We start from the raw sequence: 20,003 nt of genomic DNA, 5'->3' as shown, positions 1-20,003 counted from the left end.
GTGTACAGAGCCCTGCTTTTCCTCAGTGTACAGAGCCCTGCTTGTCCTCAGTGTACAGAACCCTGCTTGTCCTCAGTGTACAGAGCCCTGCTTGTCCTCAGTGTACAGAGCCCTGCTTGTCCTCAGTGTACAGAGCCCTGCTTGTCCTCAGTGTACAGAGCCCTGCTTGTCCTCAATGCACAGAGCCCTGCTTGTCCTCACTGCACAGAGCCCTGCTTGTCCTCAGTGTACAGAGCCCTGCTTGTCCTCAGTGTACAGAGCCCTGCTTGTCCTATGTACAGAGTCCTGCTTGTCCTCAGTGTACAGAGCCCTGCTTGTCCTCAGTGTACAGAGCCCTGCTTGTCCTCACTGCACAGAGCCCTGCTTGTCCTCAGTGTACAGAGCACTGCTTATGCTCACTGAACAGAGCCCTGCTTGTCCTCAATGCACAGAGCCCTGATTGTCCTCACTGCACAGAGCCCTGCTTGTCCTCACTGCACAGAGCCCTGCTTGTCCTCAGTGTACAGAGCCCTGCTTGTCCTCACTGCACAGAGCCCTGCTTGTCCTGGGTGCACAGAGCCCTGCTTGTCCTCAGTGTACAGAGCCCTGCTTGTCCTCAGTGTACAGAGCCCCGCTTGTCCTCGGTGCACAGAGCCCTGCTTGTCCTCACTGCACAGATCACTGCTTGTCCTCAGTGTACAGAGCCCTTCTTGTCCTCAGTGTACAGATCCCTGCTTGTCCTCAGTACACAGAGCCCTGCTTGTCCTTAGTGCACAGAGCCCTGCTTGTCCTCAGTGTACAGAGCCCTGCTTGTCCTCAGTGCACAGAGCCCTGCTTGTCCTCAGTGAATAGAGCCCTGCTTGACCTCAGTGTACAGAGCCCTGCTTGCCCTCAGTGTACAGAGCCCTGCTTGTCCTCAGTGTACAGATCCCTGCTTGTCCTCAGTACACAGAGCCCTGCTTGTCCTTAGTGCACAGAGCCCTGCTTGTCCTCAGTGTACAGATCCTTGCTTGTCCTCAGTGAATGGAGCCCTGCTTGACCTGAGTGCACAGAGCCCTTCTTGTCATCAGTGCGCAGAGCCCTACTTGTCCTCAGTGTACAGAGCCCTGCTTGTCCTCAGTGTACAGAGCCCTGCTTGTCCTCAGTGTACAGAGCCCTGCTTGTCCTCAGTGTACAGAGCCCCGTTTGTCCTCTGTGCACAGAGCCCTGCTTGTCCTCACTGCACAGAGCCCTGCTTGTCCTCAGTATACAAAGTGCTGCTTGTCCTTAGGGCACAGAGCCCTGCTTGTCCACCCACACTTCCAGTATTTTTTCATTGCACAGAGACACACAGACAATAGCTACAGGGACAAGACAGGATTTTTTCAAAATAGACACATTTTTTTAAACAATGTATATTACAAATATACATAAAATGTTATTATCTACAGTATTTAAATATTTTTGAAAATGATAGGTACACTTAACAAATAGCCGTAGACTACTCATCCAAGAAGTGCTGTCCTTTATGCTGAAGTGCTACCCCACCCCTTGGCTCAAAGGCTCCATAACTGTTTCAATAAGACAGAATCAGGACAGGGTTCATATTACTATGTTACCTCTATCCTTATTCCAGCCATTAAAAATCATTTTTGGTCCCATTGTATATGCATGGATGAACCTGGATGAAATTAAATGATAAGCCTCTTTAAATGCAGAGCTAAATTTGAAGAAATGTTTGAATAAATGCAAAAGTGTAGGAGTTGCGATTTGGTGGAGCTTGTGCCCAAGGTGCTGGGTGCCAGGAGGGGACGTCAAGAAGCTACTTTGGGTTGCCAGGGACAAATGTCTAAAGTTTAAGAAGTAAACTTTACTTACAGAAAAACATAGCTATGAATGTTAAATATGAGATGTCCCAGTACAGGACATGGTCCTGCACTACACTTAGGCCCTGTCAGGTTGAGTCACTCAGTGACCTGGGGTTCTCCTGCAGTGTCTCCCCTGCTGTTACTATACTGTCATTTATTGTAATAATATTGTAGTCAGTGTATTAATGTAAAGTTAGTCTAAAGGACCTGTGAAATGTCACATGTTATGTTTATGTTATCACATGTTACCCAGAGGGCATCAGTTTAACACATGACCCGCAGCTTGACCAATGGGTTTAGGCTCAGCCCCCCTCTATATAAGGGTGGCGGCCATTACAATTCTGCCTCTTATGCTTCCTGCTGAGGAACAGCAAACACCAGAGATCTCAGTGCTAGTGTCCTGGAAGGACCTGGAAGGCCTCAAATCTACAGTCTTTCCAGTAAGTCAAATCTACGTCTGCTGTCACTACTACCTATAGTCAAGTCCAGCCTAAAGTCAAGATTCTAAAGTCTATTACGAGTATAATTGGTCCCAGCAAGCTGCGAGGTCCTTCTGTGTTCCTGGCCACCTCTCTGGGAATCTGGCCTAGCTGTGAAGTTAATAACACCTGTCTTAACTCAGTAAAGCCTCCGTTAAACCATAACTTGGTTGTGGACTCTCATTTTCACTGCCTAGTCATTGGAAGAGCGGAGATACCGTTCGTGTGGTTTCAGTACCCGAAAACCACTCTGACGTCACAAACATTAGGGGTTAGCAACACCTTGCCCCTGGGGGTTAATGCCATCTTACCCCATCCACCTACACCGCTACACCCCGTGGTCCCACCATACCCCGTGGGTCACGACAAATACATTCTGCATGCAGTGGTGAATATATTAGGAAAATATAGGCAATGCATAATAAAAAGTAGACAATTTTATATTCTGTTCCAGTGATCCTACTATATGGATGACAGAAATGGTGCTAGAGCAGCAATATTACAGCAGATACTTTTTTTCTTGGGTCATTGGCAAAGTATATAACTTGCATCTCCATAAAATAAACCTATTTTGTATTATGCAATTTTTCGGGTGTCGTTTTTTATAACTCTGTTTTTCTATTCCTTTGTTCTTCTTCTTAAAAAATGTATATTGACAACTGGATGTGATCCTTCCCCTTGTAAATAAGGGGTGGCCCTCTTGAACTATCAGCACTGACTGTGTGGTGTCAGAGCGTGTAGTGTAATGGTAAAGCCCAGTTGATTATATCAATTCCAAGAGGAATTAGAGAGGAACGGCGAGCAAGGTGTACTTTTATTGGGAAAACAAGTATTTAGCAAATAGACATATCAGGAGACTGGACAGGTCTTCTGTATAAGTGGCCTTACCACTCTTACCCATTGGACATACTGTTGCATTTAGATAAAACCAGATCTGAAGCATTTCTGGTTTGAATCAGCGGTAAACAGATGGCCTCATCTCTCACCATTGGTGATATGTTTGTTTGTATATAGATCAGGACATGAATCATGGTGGGCAGCCACTGACAATTTGGCCAGATCTTCTAACAGTGTATCACACATCCTTTCCTGTGTGCTTGGAGTATATTTGTTCATTGAAAACCAATTTGCATATTTTTTTTTAAATTAAAAGCCGGGATCTTCATTGTTTGAAGAGACGCATGAAATTGTGGTCTAATTGCAAGCAACCGAGTCATTATGAGGTGGGTTCATGTAGTCAGAAGCTTGCAATTTAATCCTTTATTTTATTTTGAGGCCAATAATAAAGAGAAGTTTGGGGAAAGACGCTGGGTTGAGCGGAGCTTAGAAATAGAGCTAACTCATGTATATGTCAGCCTTAACTGATACTGGGAAAGATGAGTTTTATGAAACTCTTTACTTCCTATACCTCTGGCAAGGGTTACTTACAGTTTTGCGTGTGGAATATGACCTGTGAATCCTTCCATAGTATAGTCTACAAACTAACTTGGATGCAAAACACAGAAAGTAAGCTTTCTGCATTGACACCTAGGGGCCATATCTGGTACTACAACTATTGATTAAAGTGCAAGTTAATCTATGGCGAATAGAAAAGAAGAAGAAGTTACTTAAATGGAAATTCCTCAATATATCCTATGACGCATATATATATATATATATATATATATATATATATATATATATATATGCATAAATGAGGGCAACTATTTATTAGCCTTGAATCTGTCAATGGATTCCAGACTTTTACAAAACAGCTTGTATCTGTTGAAAGGTTCCCAGTTCCAGGACAGGAACTTTAAGATAAATGGGACTCTTCCCTTCATTTTTTTCCTCTGCATCAGTGTTTTCCAAACAGTGTGTCTCCAGCTGTTGCAAAACTACAACTCCCAGCATGCCCGGTCAGCCAGCTGAGTTGTACTCGAGCTGCTCACATATGCTTAAATTTTCCCTCCATCTGAGCCCCAGACTTTTTCAAGACTATGTGCATTCCATCTATGGATTTTGTGTAAGTTCCATGCAAGTCCTAGGACTTCCGCCAAATCTATAGATTGAACGCCTTTAGTCTTGTGCAACTCTCAGGCTTGGACAGTTTAGGCAGTGGCATTAAAGTGGTATTCTGGCTTTACACATTTTATCTCCTATCCAAGGATAGGGGATAAGATGTATGATCAAGGGGGCCCCTGCGAACTCCCTGCAGCACCTGCATTATGTGTGGAGCTGCGTCTCCAGGCTCAGAAACCAGAAGTTTTCGGGACTCGTGAAGTGACGTAACGCCATGCCCCTCCCCCCCCCTCGTGATGTCAGGTCACGCCCCCCCCCCCATTCATGTCTATGGGTGGGGGCGTAACAGTTGTTACGCCCCCTCCCATAGACATAAAGGGAGGGGCATGAAGATGTAAACATATAACCTTCCGCCTGAGCCATCACTGGATGTACACTTCAAGAAATCAGTTCTGAACTCACTGTAAATTATATCCAACCAACCATTCGTATGAAAATCAATCCTTGCCGGCAAGATCCATCTCACTTCTTTTCATAACATTTCCATTTATTTCAGTAGGAGATACAGCCTCAAACAGCTACACTAAATGCAAATTAAATAAAGAATATTTTAAGGCCATAAAAGGTATAGACAGTAGTAATAATATGCATAGAAAACTAACCGTACACAATGGAAACCTCTCAGCACAAACAATTTCGCCTCTTGAAATTGAATTCTAGGTCACAAGTCATTTTCAGCTCAGGTGTGAATTCACCCGTTTTATATGTGGTGACAGGTCCACTTTAGCCGAGGAACGGCGAGATTCACCAGTCAAGGTTTAATTTCAGAAAACTCTTTCAACTCAAGGGTAACTTTCCATATAAAAATAGTATGTCACTGAACTTCGACTAAAAATATATGACAGACCTTGCAGCTAAATAGTGACGTCAGTGTATATTCAAGGAGGGAGCAGGAACATTGCCATTAGAGATCAGAAGGAATAGATCACACCAGTAAATTGAGAGCAGCGTTTATAGGGTCCGATCTTTCACTGCAGTCTTTAATGGCGCTGATGTTCTTTTTATGTCACTCTGCAGTATCTTTCCATTCCTAGAACAGGACGGTAGAAAATACCGACATTGATCAGCGAGGAACACGGGAAATAGCAGCAGTTCAGCCAGTAAACAGATTTTACGATATGAGATCTAATATCCTTCCACATCAATAGAGTTAAAGAAGGAAATGATAGTGATATACAGGTAGAGGGAACTGTGGAAGAATAGCTGGAAAAAAATCTGTCTGCGTCATTGGAGTTTTGTAACTTCTTTATTGTATTCACGAACCAATAGAGTCAAGATAAACAGTGCATTTAGTCTTGCTTATATATAGAGGAACAATAAAAGGGTATTCTGACTTAAAATTATTTAATACCTATCCACAGGATGGGGGTAAGTGTCAGATCCTGGTGGCTCCAACCACTGGGACCCCCTCAGATTGAGGCCTCAAGTCTATGTTATAAATGGAGCAACAAACATAGGTGTTTTTCTCTCAGATTTGGATGTTGATATGGCCTATGTGGTTGTGGATCTGTCCCTTATGTACAGATACTAAAGTAAAAAGGGATGAGGAACTCCATGATAATGGGGGATGCAGTATTATAAACAATAAAAAGAAGGGGTGCAATTTTTTTCTCCCTTCTATGTGTGTGCACTATCCCTTTAAGAACATGTTGCCTTTATTTATCTGACAGGAATATATATATTGAATAGATAGATACGTGAAGCGGAGTTTATGTAATATGCAAACAGGTGTTGCTATAGAAAAGATTTCTCAGCAGGGGATGTTTCCCTATAGTGTAGTGTATTCCTCCGGGGATATACAATTCAGGTCTCAGGTAAGATTGTCCCTCCAGACAATAATGTCTGCAGATAATGTTTACATGACATCACCTGCTGTTCTGTGAAATCACCAGACGCCTTGATAATACGGTGAGGACAGCCCGCATCTGTCTCCAGGTCACATCCCGGGCCGCCGCTGTAGCCTTATACAACAATAGCATCTATCCAAGGAAAGCCAAGTGAAAATTACTCATTGTCAGATCACTTTTAAAACATTTGTTATATACTCATTGTGATTTTCCCTAACCTGATGAAAAAGAAATTCTTAGCGCTTGGAAACATTGCCGCTACGGTTCTCCAAGTAGTGGTTTAGCACATTATAAAAGCCAGCAGTTCTGCCCGGGTTGAATTATTGGATCAATACTGGACATGACAAATATATAGGAGTCAATTGCTATTTGTGTAATGTCCTGATACATATGTTTAGGTTCACCAAAGACGAGTCTACTCTTAAAGGGTACTGCAACATCAGGTAAAAAAATTTATAAAAATGCAGCAGGAGCATATAGAATTCTTTTCCATTTCTTCTCCATTTGTTTTGGGGTCTTGGTCCTATACTTACTGGTTTTACTTCCTAGTTGAGCAGTTGCTCAGTGTCACAATTCCCAGAATGCATTTCTTTCCCTAAGCTTTCATTATAGTTCTCCTATACTGCCTACTCCCCTTCCATAGCATTTTTGCCTATTCCGCATGTTACAGAGCATCTAATTTTACAGCAGACTATCGCATCAGTGAGGTTGCTCCACCTGCTATTCATTCCCTGTCAGCTCCTCTGCCTGTGGCATTATTTAGCACAAGGCAGTATGCTGTAAACATACTTCATTCTTCCCTAAATCTTCCAAGAAAGATATATATATATATATATATATATATATATATATATATATATACATATAACAAGGATATGGTGATGTAGGCCATAGGGTCTGGTCAGAAGTCAGATAGCAGTCAGCAGGTATCTTACTGACTTTAGCCTGCACACCATTACAGGGATTGGTGGATTACCTGCAAAAAGTAGTATGATCTCCCCACTATATCTTGGAAAGGAAACTCCACCAGTAATAAAAACAAGGGAGGGGAATAAAGGGAACATAATTTGTAAGATCCCCTTTAAATTTTACTGCAGGACAGACATTTACATAATTCTTAGCATTGATGGCCCACAAAAACATCCCAATCATCATGTGCATTGTCCCAAATAGAAGATTTTATCGACAATAGTCCTCTTCTGGAGATATAAGCTCAGACTGCAGAGCATTCATCTACCAGCACAACAGCAAGGTTCTGTTATAGAAGAATATTGATCCCTCACACGAGTTTATTGGCAGCAACTCTAAGATGAGAAACAATTAATAAAAGGAGAACAGAGCGAAACAGATTGCAAGCGCTTGATTGTTATTAGAAATCCTATTCTAGGGAAATATAACCAACCTGAAAAACATTGCATTGTTACGGGTGAATATTTAATTGTGCCGTGCTTATTAGAGGATGTTTTCCTGCAGTGCTATGAGTCTATGAGTCTATGCAGTCTATGAGACTATTCATCACTCATGTACTATCTTACCTAGCTGCATTTTACCTACACTGGAATGCTCATTTTTAGGCCTTATTTATTTGGCTATATTACGAATCCATGCATGTCTTGCATTGTACAAAGCAATATGGCACCTATATGGGCCTATGCCAAAGTCAGTGCTATAGTATGGATTTGGCAATATTAATCCAAATGTACAAATATATTTTGCATAATTTTTTCCTTATGCCACCTTAAAGGGGTACCCTGCCCCTAGACATCTTATCCACAGCGGTGGGCCTCCTGCAATCTCCCTGCGGCACCCGGCGTTTGTTTACAGCATCAGGTGCAGTGCAAGAGGCTCGTGACATCATGGTCACGCCCCGCTTGTGACATCACAGCCACGCCCCCTCAATGCAAGCCTATGGGAGGGGACATGATGTCACAAGCAGGGCATGGACGTGACGTCATGAGCCTCCGCCCGGCATCGCCAGTCATCCAGCACAGAGCAAAGTTCCCTCCATGCACCAGCTGCAGCCGAGATCATGGGGGTCCTGCCGCTGAGGACTCGGCTGCAGCCTGTGCATAGTTTTGCATTGAGGGGGCGTGGCTGTGATGTCACGAGCCTCTTGTGCTGCAACTTTGGATAGGGGATAAGATGTCTAGGGGTGGAGTACCCCTTTAAGACTAGCAAACAAGTGTGCTATTATAGCTATGTACAGACAGTAGTTGCATTGAAGCTGACACATGCAGTTTGTGTCCTAAATGGGATTTCAGGTAAACTGAAATTTTCTCTTAGAAATTTGCATAGGGGTATTTAGTCTAGTAGTAGAATAGAGGTTAGGTAAACAGGCTAACCCATGGGTAAATTCAGAATGGTTTATATCTAAGGACAAGAATGGTTTTGGGGCCTATACCAGCCATAACAGTTATAATACATTGGAGCCAAGTTAGGGTGTAAACTGCCTTCTGCCATATTCCTGCCAGACCTGTTCCCTGTTCCTTTTTATTTCATTTTCTGACATTTTCTGCTCAGCAGACCATTGTTTTCAATCCGGCTCAAGGATTGAATATGGTCGAAAAATAAGCCAAACCAGAGTCACTAGCTGACTAGCACATGTCCAGAAGGGCTATGACAGGAGGCGGTTTTTATATTCTCCCACCTGTTTCAGCTTCCGGAGAGTGAATCCCTAATGTGAATGCACCCGTGAGGAGTTTGTCCTTAGATTGAAATGAGAAGTATCTGACTGCTGGGGGTTCCACTAAATCACAGGAATGTGAGTGGGTCTATACTTTTATTGTAAACCCTGCAAAAAAAAATGCTTCTAACTCGGGGAAGTGGTCCACATGTTCAATCCACCCTTAAGAAGACCCCTGATGCCCTAGTTGATGATTTTCCCCTCATTACTGATGTATCTGCCCTAGTAACTTTGCAATATCTAATAAGCAGAATGTACAAGTCCCATTATTCTCTGAATGATTCTACTGTACATAATGCAGATGATCTCATTGCTCCTGTGGTGTATGAAGTGCTTTGTGTATGTTTTCTTCCATCCTAACCCCGTTAGTTACATCTGCTCTTTGTGAATTGTTGAAAGCTATGCGGATAGATCTATTGTGAAGTATAATACATTTATACCGAGAAACATCAGTCTAGAATTTCTAGACGTGACTAAGCTTGTTGGTTGGAACACTTCAACAGTACAATGTATCTGGTAGCAGTGGAAGGAAAAGACTCATCAACATGACACAGAAACATGAAGGCTATACAGATGGAAAGCTGACACTTTCCGTGGATGGCAGTAAGCAATAGCGTCTTAACTTCTGAGCTATTGTCCCTTCTCATATTAGACAGTAGATAGTTGGCAAGAGTTTGGTCTCAGTGTGAACTGGAGTAAATCATTGTTTTGTTGACTGGAATCTGCAGAAGACCATGTACCATGAAAAGAACCTACTGAGACTTTAGCAGTCTGGCTTTTGAAAATTCACTCCTTATATGAATACAGAGGCACAAAGCCCAGGGGTAAGGCCACTGTGGGATGGCTGGGCCTTGCCATGCCACAGCCAGTCACTGTCACAGGCACGAGGAGGTCCCTCATATCTCTCGTACTTCTTAGGTTGCTCTAAGGCTAAGAGGAGTGCACTGTTGGTGTAGCATATAAAGCTGGACACACAGGGTTAAAACAAACAGACGGCAGGGTCTTACTCTTTACTAGATCCATTTGAAATAAGAAGCAGTGTACACACTTGTAATATGACAGCAACAAATTTTAGTTCCTTGTCAACAGATCTCTAGAACTAGGAAGCATCCTGAGATAACCCTGAAATGTGAAATGGGGGTCCCTGTCTTTCTATTGTTTAGCTCCTTAGCAAGTTTACACAGACACAGTCAGTTCACTCTGCTTAACCATGAGGGTCCATCCCCACCGGTTGGCTCCCCGGCAGAAATCCTGATACTTAAGTTTACTCTGCAATGCCTAAAGCAGCTGGGCACAGGCACTTGAGGTTTAGGTCTCTCAGCCACTGTATTGACTAGGCCTGGCCTGAAGCCCAACAGGTCTTAGATGGCAATGAGGCATTTGTACAACTTATCCTCATTGTAGAATATGTAGTCTTCTTGACTACTTGCACTCTAAATAAGAAAATGTGTAGCCCTCTTGGCTACTGGATGAGGTACTCCCTTAAGATATGGACAATTAAACCTCGACAACTCACTTTGCTGGGCTTCGGCTCCATGCGGCCCAGGGTGGTCTTGAGGCCTTAACTACAGGAGGAAGACCTGGACTGCTTCTGACCTCTTCTTCACACAAGAAAAAGGGCAAATATAGAGGTGACAGTAGTGGAATTACAGATAACACAGTGGGACAATGAACATATACAGTATGTATCCAATAATAGTTTGGACACTTTAAAATGTTCTCCTGCCCAGTATCAAAACTGAAGCTTGTCTAGTCACCTCTATGAGTTTAGAGATAAAGATTTGAGTTAAAAGTGAATAGTCAGGGCAATCCTAGAGGGCTATGGTTGGCTGGTTTAGTAATAGTGCACACCAGGAGGAGAAGGAATAATATTGTTTGAGTGTCCAATGGCTGAAAAAGAATGTCAGACACAATAGAATGGGAGCTATAGAGAGACCTCTCATACTGTCACAGGATGCTTCCAGGACTGAAGAGCTTCTATGAATCCGAGGGGAATGTGCCGATAGTGCCAATGACAGATAAAGAGCAGCCACCTCAGGATATTATATTGTTTGCAGTTCTAATGTTCCAAAAAAATAATGAAAAAAGCCTTGAAAGTGCCATAAATGAGATGATCTGTATTCAGCACCTCTCCTGGTGTACAGCGTTCATTCGGAATACAAAGGAGGAGGATGGCAGGAATGTTTACTCGAAGACACAGTCCCTGTGTCTATTATTTAGGCTCTATATTATGTATTATCTGTCAGTACAAAGAGAACTTGCTGAGGCACTATGAATTTGGGATAGTCGATAAATAATATAGAGGAAACGGAATGAACATATACAGTACACTCACCCTAGCAATGGAATGTATTCTGTACATAGTGTAGCCCGGAAAGGGTAGGCCCCCATGAGAGGTTCTTAAGAATTATTTATGTCCTTATATGGATGTATTAAAGTGGTCTTGAGCACTCTACACAACCCCTTTTTCTTAGAATTATCTACTGAAAATAAATGATGACTCCCAATGGTCAGTTGTAGTATACATTTATGGAAAAGTGTGTAATTCTCCTTGAGAATCTCTGTACAGATAAATACCAATAGAAAAAAAAATATTTATTGTCTGCGAAATGTGAAATAAATTAATGTAAAGGCTATGGACACCTTTGAAAAATTGAAGTTTTTTGTTTATTAAATTTATTAAAGGGAATAAGTTATATTTCTTAATGGTACTCTAAAAGTTACACCTTTTTAGCTATAGCCCCTTCCAGTTCCTCTTATGAACCTGAAGATATGACAGATCCTTCACTCTCTGTGCCCCAAACAGGGCACCCTATAGCAGTGTTTTCCAAACACAGTGCCTAAAGCTGTTACAAAACTACAACTTCCAGCATGCTCAGACAGCCAAAGGCTGTCTGGGCATGCTGGAAGTTGTTGTTTTGCAACAGCTGAAGGCACCCTGCTTGGGAAACATGAAGAGCTGTCATAGCGGCCCGACTGCAGCACGGACACGCTCTCTATGCAATGTATATGTGAGTTGCCCCACTGCAGCCATGCTGATATTGGGACAATAATAATAGAAGGAGATTTCTGAATCTTTTTTTAACCTTTTATTGGTCTAATATGCTTTTTTTGTTAGTTTTTTTTTGTGATTTTTGTGATTTACGTTTTTTTTTGTTTCACTTTTTTATTTACAATATGTGATTTCTGAAGGCCACATTTCTGTAGACCACTTTACATGCAGGGGTCATTAATTTATCATTTTCAATTTTGTTTTTAAATACGGTACACAAAATTACAACACAATGGTTAAAAATTTCTAAGATTATCTCCCCACTGGTGCCCGATCTGCACTCTCACTGTTCACTGTCCACAAGCCCGTACCAATTAGAACTATTCTTTTTTCCTGTTAATAAATCGAATAAACACTTATGCACTTGTCCTGTTCTGACCCAGCAGAGAGTTTCCTCCCTGATCTGTAAGTCCGTAACTTTCTTAAGTGACATCTGCAGCAAAAAACAACTCATAGGGGATAAGTGTTTGATCGCGGGGGGTCCGACCACTGGGACCCCTCGCGATCTCCCAAACGTGGCCCGCATTGCCGCTCTATGTGAGCTGCTAATACTCGTAGCATCAACCTCCCAGAGGTCGACGGTACACCCCCTTGATGCCCCTCCCCATACAGTCCTATGGGAGAGGTGTACAGACACGAACGCTGCCTCTCCACCTCTCCCAGAGAACTGCATGGGGGAGGCGTGTCGGCCGCAACTTCACTCTGCGGCCGGCATGCCTCCTGCACAGGAGAGCCACAGCAGAGCAGTGGCCCTGTGCAGGAGATCGTGGGGGGTCCTAGTGTTTGGACCCCCCGCAATCAAACACCTATCCCCTATCCTGTGGATAGGGGATAAGTTGTTTTTTGCTGCAGATGTCCTTTAAGAGGGACTGTGTGATTTAGTTTAACCACTAAGACTGCCTCCTTGTTCAACATGGGGGATAAAGACATAGATGGGACTGACTTAGCTAAGACTCTGAACTATTAAACCAGCCTTAGTCATCTCCCAACATGTAGGGAAGAGGAAGCTCTATGTTGTATTGGCACTGGAAAAGCACAGAACTTCTGGCATTGCAAGCCAAGCACTGCCATCGGATATCCTCTTGCATTACTCAGTGTCTATTGAAATTGAGCAAATTGAGTCTATTGAGCAACCCTCCACTCCATTAATTTCTGGAGATCCCAAATAAGAGTCTTCTCTCTATTAGCTCAAAATGACCTTAGGGTATTTAAACAGGTCATTTAAATAAACCTTTAACAGGGTCAGGGTCTTGGTCTCCCTAGCTCGCAGTGATCTCTGTCCATTGAAGACTTAGAATGAGGCTGCAGGATGGAGATCACTGTTAGCTAGGGAGTGAAGTGCTGTGACCCTGACTGATCAAAACTGTTAACATCTCTCTGAGATGTTAAATTTTTTAAATGTAAAAGTACTGCCTATGATGCTTATATGTCTATGGTTTGCACAGCATAGAGTCAAATCCTAAAGATGATGTAGAGTCTCAATGGAGAGATGGTCTTTTACATGTTCACCCTATTAATCTTGTCCAAGAGCATTAAAATTATTTTCAAATAAACTGGTGCCAAGAAAGTTAAACAGATTTGTAAATGGCTTTGATTTGTAAAAATAGCCTTCCTCTACTTTTTAACTACAATACATCTCACATCTCATGTAGTTCTGTCTGATGCAACACTGTGCTCTCTTTGTGCTCTCTTCTGCCACCCCTGTCCATACCAGGAACTGTCTGGAGAGGTTTGTTCTGGGGGTTTGCCTCTGCTCTAGACAGTTCTTGACATAGAAAAAAGTTGCAGCAGAGAGCACTGTGTCTGACTGGAAAGAACTACATGACTTCCTCCAGGGCATACAGCAACTGATAAGTCCCGGAAGGATTTGGCTGCTTTTTTTTTTTTAATAGAATTAAAAAGAAAATTGTATATTTTTCTGTCACCATTTGATAGTTTTTTGTTGTTGATTTTTTTCTACCAAATACTTTTTTTTAAACTGGTATTAGAGGGTATATGAAATAGATTCTGCAATAGGATCCCATCAATGCTATATCATTACTGTATATATGACCCAGCAAATGTGTAACATTAAGCTGATTACAAACTTGGTTACCAATCAAAAAGTTTCTTTTTTTTTTTTTCTGGGGTAAACTTTTCTCTCAGTTCCTCAGTCTTAGAACAAAATGGCAATTGAGTTCAATTTATTGTTCCCTTTATTCTATGTTTTCTCAGCTGTGTAGTTATTTGATTGAATTGCTTTTTTTCTCTTATCAGATTTCATGCAATGTAGTTTGTTTTTCTGTGTAATTATGCAGATTCTCTTCAGAGCTCCTGTTTTCAAGTTATAAATAAAAGGGATTACATAACGCTCTTCAAATTATCGCAATAGCAGGAAACAAATTTAATGTTGCATAAGCAGTTCACCCTCCAATGATGTATATGCAGGTTTTCTGTATGCTATGGGACCATAAGGCATGACCACAAAACACAACATTTTTGGACGAACAAGAACATTTTCCAAGTAAGGTCACCAGACAAAAATCCGATCATCTTTCCTTTGTCTCTTTAACTAAACAAAAACATCATCCACTAAGGGTGCATTCACATCACGATTTTGCTATATGGTTTCCGTATACGATTTTATATTTAAAACACGTATACAACCATATAGCATACCAGATACATTGACTTCCCATACAAAAACATACACAACAAAATGTATCCGGTTGTGTAAGTTTTTGCAGTTTTGCGTTTTTTGATGCATTTTTTTCAACCACGGTTTTGTGTTTTTTTGGCTATGCAATGGACTATAAAAATCTGTATATCACCCTTATATGTTTTTCAAAAATTGTAGTCAATTCAAAATTCACATGGTTTTGTCTTTTTTTTTTTGTATACCGTTTAGGAAAAAAAACTGAAACAAAAACATATGGCAAAATTGTGATGTGAACATAGACTAAGGCTTGTATTATACATCCTAAAAAAAGAAAAATTGTGGCATGCTTCATTGGACTCTTTTAGACGCATTGAGTTATATAAGGTTATCTTTATTTGCTGAAGAAAGTGCTATTACGCAAACCAGCCAAAAATGTGCAAAAAAAAAAAAGAACGATCAAAAAAGCCATAAAAAAAGCCATAAAATAATGTATCATACTAGTTGTTTATATATAAAACTTTATAGAATGCAGTCATTTAAAAAAACTGCTTTTTTTAGGGCCTTTTTTCCTTTTTGTTAAACATTTTATGACTCAAAAAATAGCCCAATATACTCTGTGTGAACATAGCTGCAGACTGTGTAGGTACAAGCCCCATTTACACATTTACGATAGAGAAAAGCAGTGTCCACTTACCTTTTTTTTTTTTTTTTAAAGTAAGTATTAGCTGAAGCAGTTATGTCAGGAGAGCTGCCAGATCATCATCAAGATCAAGGGATATCACTCATAAAAAAAAAAAAAAAACTATAAGTATTCTATTAAGTGACGTATTCCCCAAGTAAAACTTTGGCAAATGCTACAATTTATTACATAGAAATTAAATAAGAAATTTTCAACAGCCACCTCATTACATTTAATGGATTTGATTAGCAGTTTCCAAATAATGTTATGAGGGTTTAATTGTAAGTGTTAGTTTAAAATGGAAATGAGGAAAGTGATGACGGCTAAAGGACGAATTATTAGAGACAAGGTTTTCAGTGGAAAAGGGTGAAGATTTCTCTGCTTATTCTGTGATCTGTTTCTTAAATTAGGCAATTTATGGAAATGTTCTTCAGCAGGCAGCCAGGCCCGATAAGGAAACTATTTAAGACACACATTCAAAAAGTGTGAACAAAAAAAAGAAATTCTGGACAATTTTTAATCAGTCGACATTAAGCTTTCTATCTACTTCACTATACGGATTCATTTGTTCCCCATAGTAACCGGTGACATATTCGGTTTTTCAATTTCTGCACGGCTCAAGTCAAGTTTTAAGATCTGAAATAGGATCAAAGTAAGAGGTTTGCAGGGGCATAAAAATGTCAGATCCTAGCAAGGAGGTAGAAGGAGTGGGAATTTGTTACCTGTGATACATACTTAGCTGTAATCCCAACAAAAGTGACACACGAATTGTCCAGTTGACAATTTGGAAAGAAATTGTATTTTTGCCCTAAAAACATGTAGGAAAAAACAAACATGTCCATAGACTTTAAAGGGTTTGTCCAGCTTTGCAACCATGTGTTTAGTGCAAAGCAGGTACATATAAATAAAAAAAAACATGTGTAAATAGCCTTGATTAAAAATCTCCTATTGTTTTTCAATTTTGCATATACATCTCCTATAAAGATCTCGTGTCTTCATAGTCACAGACTACAAACAAACCTTGTGTGCAGCCTGATTTTACTATCATATGTTACTGTCCGTAGTCTGAGCCTTTTCTGATATGTATAGATTGGCAAGGAGAATGGGCAGAAGAAAGGCTCAGACTGGCCCACATGGGAGATGAATCCCTTAGTAGTGCCAATGAACTAGATGGCATTCCCTATGCCCTGTGTCTAGTTGTAATATAGACATTGTCACTATGTTTTGTGGCTGCATAGGTGGCAAGATGACAAGATGTGAAGTCATTTTGCAACTTGTGTCCTTTCATTGCGAGCAGTAGGCTCAACTTCTCGCTCCCTGGGCCCTGCTCCTGAACTAAGGCTGCTGATAAGTATTGAGCCTTAATCAAAACAAATTGACTAGGAAGCTGTTACTGTCACATTAGTACAGTGACCCCTCGACCTACGATGGCCCCGACATACGATAATTTCAACATGCGATGGCCTCTCAGAGGCCATCGCATGTTGAAGGCAGCATCAACATACGATGCTTTTGTATGTCGGGGCCATCGCATAAACGGCTATCCGGCAGCGCTGACTGCTTCAGCTGCCACCGGATAGCCGTTTACGGTACCCCGTGTGGTCCGCTAACGATCACTTACCTGTCCTTGGGGCTCCAGAGCGTCCTCTTCGGGATCCCCTGCATCATCGGCGCTCTTCATCGTCGTCATCACATCACTGTGCACGCCGTCCCGTCATCCAATAGGAGCGGCGTGCGTAAAGACGTGATGGCGGCGACGAGAATGAGGATGTCGGGGAAGCAGAGGCCTTGCGGGAGCGTCGGGGACACCCCGGGGACGCGGCGACAGCAAAGTTACGCCTCTGATCCCTGCTGTTGAATTGGAAGGGCCACTGGCAGCCAAGATTGTGACATTTCATCATGAACCTGCTTTGCACTTTTCCCTTGAAGAAACAGGAACTTGGTCATGGTCCTATGCTTTTCATTGAACTTTTCTGGAAGTGCTGCCATGTTCACTTTGGATTAGAAAAATACAGATTAATTAAAATAATTAATTTATCTTTTTTGCACCATTTTTTGCACCATTGAATATGGATCAGCACCCAGTAATAGCTACACCAGACATGCGGTTTTTCCTCTATCAGCCTGCAGCTTCTTGCAGCTTCAGTAACTGTAAATTGGGCCTCCAGAATTATTTCCATTAATGAACCCTCAGCACCCCAGTCTTACACTGACATAGAGATTGGAGTATAACATGACTGCACAGTTAGACAAAACCAAGGCTAAGAAGTATTGGGCTAAGGAGAAAAGGAGCTAAGACAAAACTGGAGGACATTACAGCAAATACAGTTAAAATAAGGCTTAGTAGTGTGTGTGGCCTCTACGTGCCCGTATGACCTCCCTACAACGTCTGGGCGTGCTCCTGATGAGGTGGCAGATGGTGACCTCCCAGACCTGGACTAAAGCATCCGCCAACTCCTGGACAGTCTGTGGTGGATGGAGCGAGATATGATGTCCCTGATGTGCTCAATCGGATTCAGGTCTGGGGAACGGGCGGGCCAGTCCATAGCATCAATGCCTTACTCCCTTACTGCTGACACACTCCAACCACATGAGGTCTAGCATTGTCTTGCATTAGGAGGAACCCAGGGCCAACCGCACCAGCATATTGTCTCACAAGGGGTCTGAGGATCTTATCTCTGTACCTAATGGCAGTCAGGCAAAATGTTCTCCACGGCATCTCCAGACTGCCACATCTGTCACATGTGCTCAGTGTGAACCTGCTTTCATCTGTGAAGAGCACAGGGCGCCAGTGGCGAATTTGCCAATCTTGGTGTTCTCTGGCAAATGCCAAACGTCCTGCACAGTGTTGGGCTGTAATCACAACCCCCACCTGTGGATGTCGAGCCCTCATACCACCCTTATGGAGTCTGTTTCTGTCCATTTGAGTGGACACATGTACATTTGTGGCCTGATGGAGGTCATTTTGCAGGGCTCTGGCAGAGCTCCTCCTGTTCCTCCTTGCGCAAAGGCGGAGGTAGCGGTCCTGCTGCTGGGTTGTTGCCCTCCTACGGCCTCATCCACGTCTCCTGATGTACACAGAAGTGTGATTGACTTGGAGTTACATTGTGTTGTTTAAGTGTTCCCTTTTTTTTATTTTTTGAGCAGTGTAGTAAGAGTTATAGCCCCACACAAACTAGTAGACAGAAGATAAAAGAGAAAGTTGATTCCTGTAACACATGTTAACTTGTAGGAAAACATTCTTTTCTCCATCTAATTTTTATTTGAAATGCACAATTTCCTAAATACAAATCTGAACATTTTCAGCACAAGTTTAAAGTATTTATATGTTGGTTTAAGAGAAGGCTATGAATGCATATTTACAACCGGATTGTAGAATAGTTGGTATTTTTATGTCTTCAATATGAAAATGCGAGGTTCAGCGGCTGGGAACCTGCTTTACATTCCTTTGTGTGGTCACTGATCTTATGTTTCGTAAAAGAAAGTACCAGGTGCTGTAAATAAAGGGAGAGAATCTACATAAACAAAATGTTCTAAATGCGAGCGCTCAGGAAACTCATGAATACTTAATGCAGTAATCTTTTAAAGGAGTCTTTCTTCTAAATGGTAAATGGGGGAAAAGAGAACAAAACTGTTTAAAGTGGATATGTCGCCTACACCGTGCCTTCCATCGCAGTGGTGTAATTAAAGGGGTATTCCAGGATTATTTTTTTTACTATGCTACGCGGGCTGTACAGTTAGGGTAGTTCATCATATAGTGTTTGTACCTGTGTGTGACGGTTTTCTCACAATTCTTCTGTGATTTTCACCCTAATATTTATTTTTATCAGCATACAAAATGACTGTTGTCTCAGATTTTTCCCAGGTTGCAATGCGTCCGAGACCTGACTCACTAGTCAGCTGATGACAGGGAGCCTGTCTGCTTCAATGGGTGGACACCTCTGTCCATTTTAAGAACTTTCCAGAGTAGGAGAAAATCCCCATAGAAAACATATGCTGCTCTGGACAGTTCCTAAAATGGACAGAGATGTCAGCAGAGAGCACTGTGGTCATGATGTCAGCAGAGAGGACTGTGTTCGAAAAAAGAAAAGAATTTCCTCTCTAGTATTCAGCTGCTAAAAAGTACTGGAAGGATTAAGATTTTTTAATAGAAGTAATTTACAAATCTGTTTAACTTTCTGGCACCAGTTGATTAAAAAAAATAAAAATAAAAAAGGGAACGAGGGGAATCAGTGATGGGAACTTTATGCATATGTTCAGCCATAGCAAGCCATGTGACAGTCCATTACCTTTTTAAGATAATTGAATGTCAGATGCTTTCAAAATTTTGGGCATGCAATTCCATCTCTGCAGCACTGATCTTGGTTTCCATAGACTTGCATTGAGCAGGCATGGCATGACGTCACAAGGGGGCATGGTTGTGACGTCACAGCCTCCGCCACCCACAGCCAGTTGCACAGAGATCGCCGACGATCAGACATCTTATCCCTTGGATAGGCGATAAGATGTCTAGGGGCGAAGTACCCCTTTAAAAGAGGTTTCTTGGGAAAAAAACAGACTTTTCCTAATTTTAAAAATCCATTCAACATAATCTAAAATATGAATAATTACTAATTGGGATTGAGATGTCAGATAAAATGAACCAGACATTCTGGCCAGTGGGCGTTTGTCAATTTTCTGATACCCAGGCTCCCAACAGTTAATTCCATATTGTGATTGGCATGCAGATCATCATCAC

At 41.8% G+C, this 20,003-nt stretch overlaps 1 protein-coding gene across 11 annotated transcripts in view; it reads left to right on the top strand.

Annotated features, from left to right (window-relative positions):
• The window catches only part of CADPS (calcium dependent secretion activator), a 560,269-nt gene that overhangs the window by 124,332 nt on the left and 415,934 nt on the right, over nucleotides 1-20,003 (top strand). The gene's annotated exons all lie outside the window — the stretch shown is intronic.

Source organism: Hyla sarda, chromosome 6 (genome assembly GCF_029499605.1).
Source record: "Hyla sarda isolate aHylSar1 chromosome 6, aHylSar1.hap1, whole genome shotgun sequence".
NCBI lineage: Eukaryota > Metazoa > Chordata > Amphibia > Anura > Hylidae > Hyla > Hyla sarda.
This window is presented reverse-complemented; position numbering and strand designations above follow the sequence as displayed.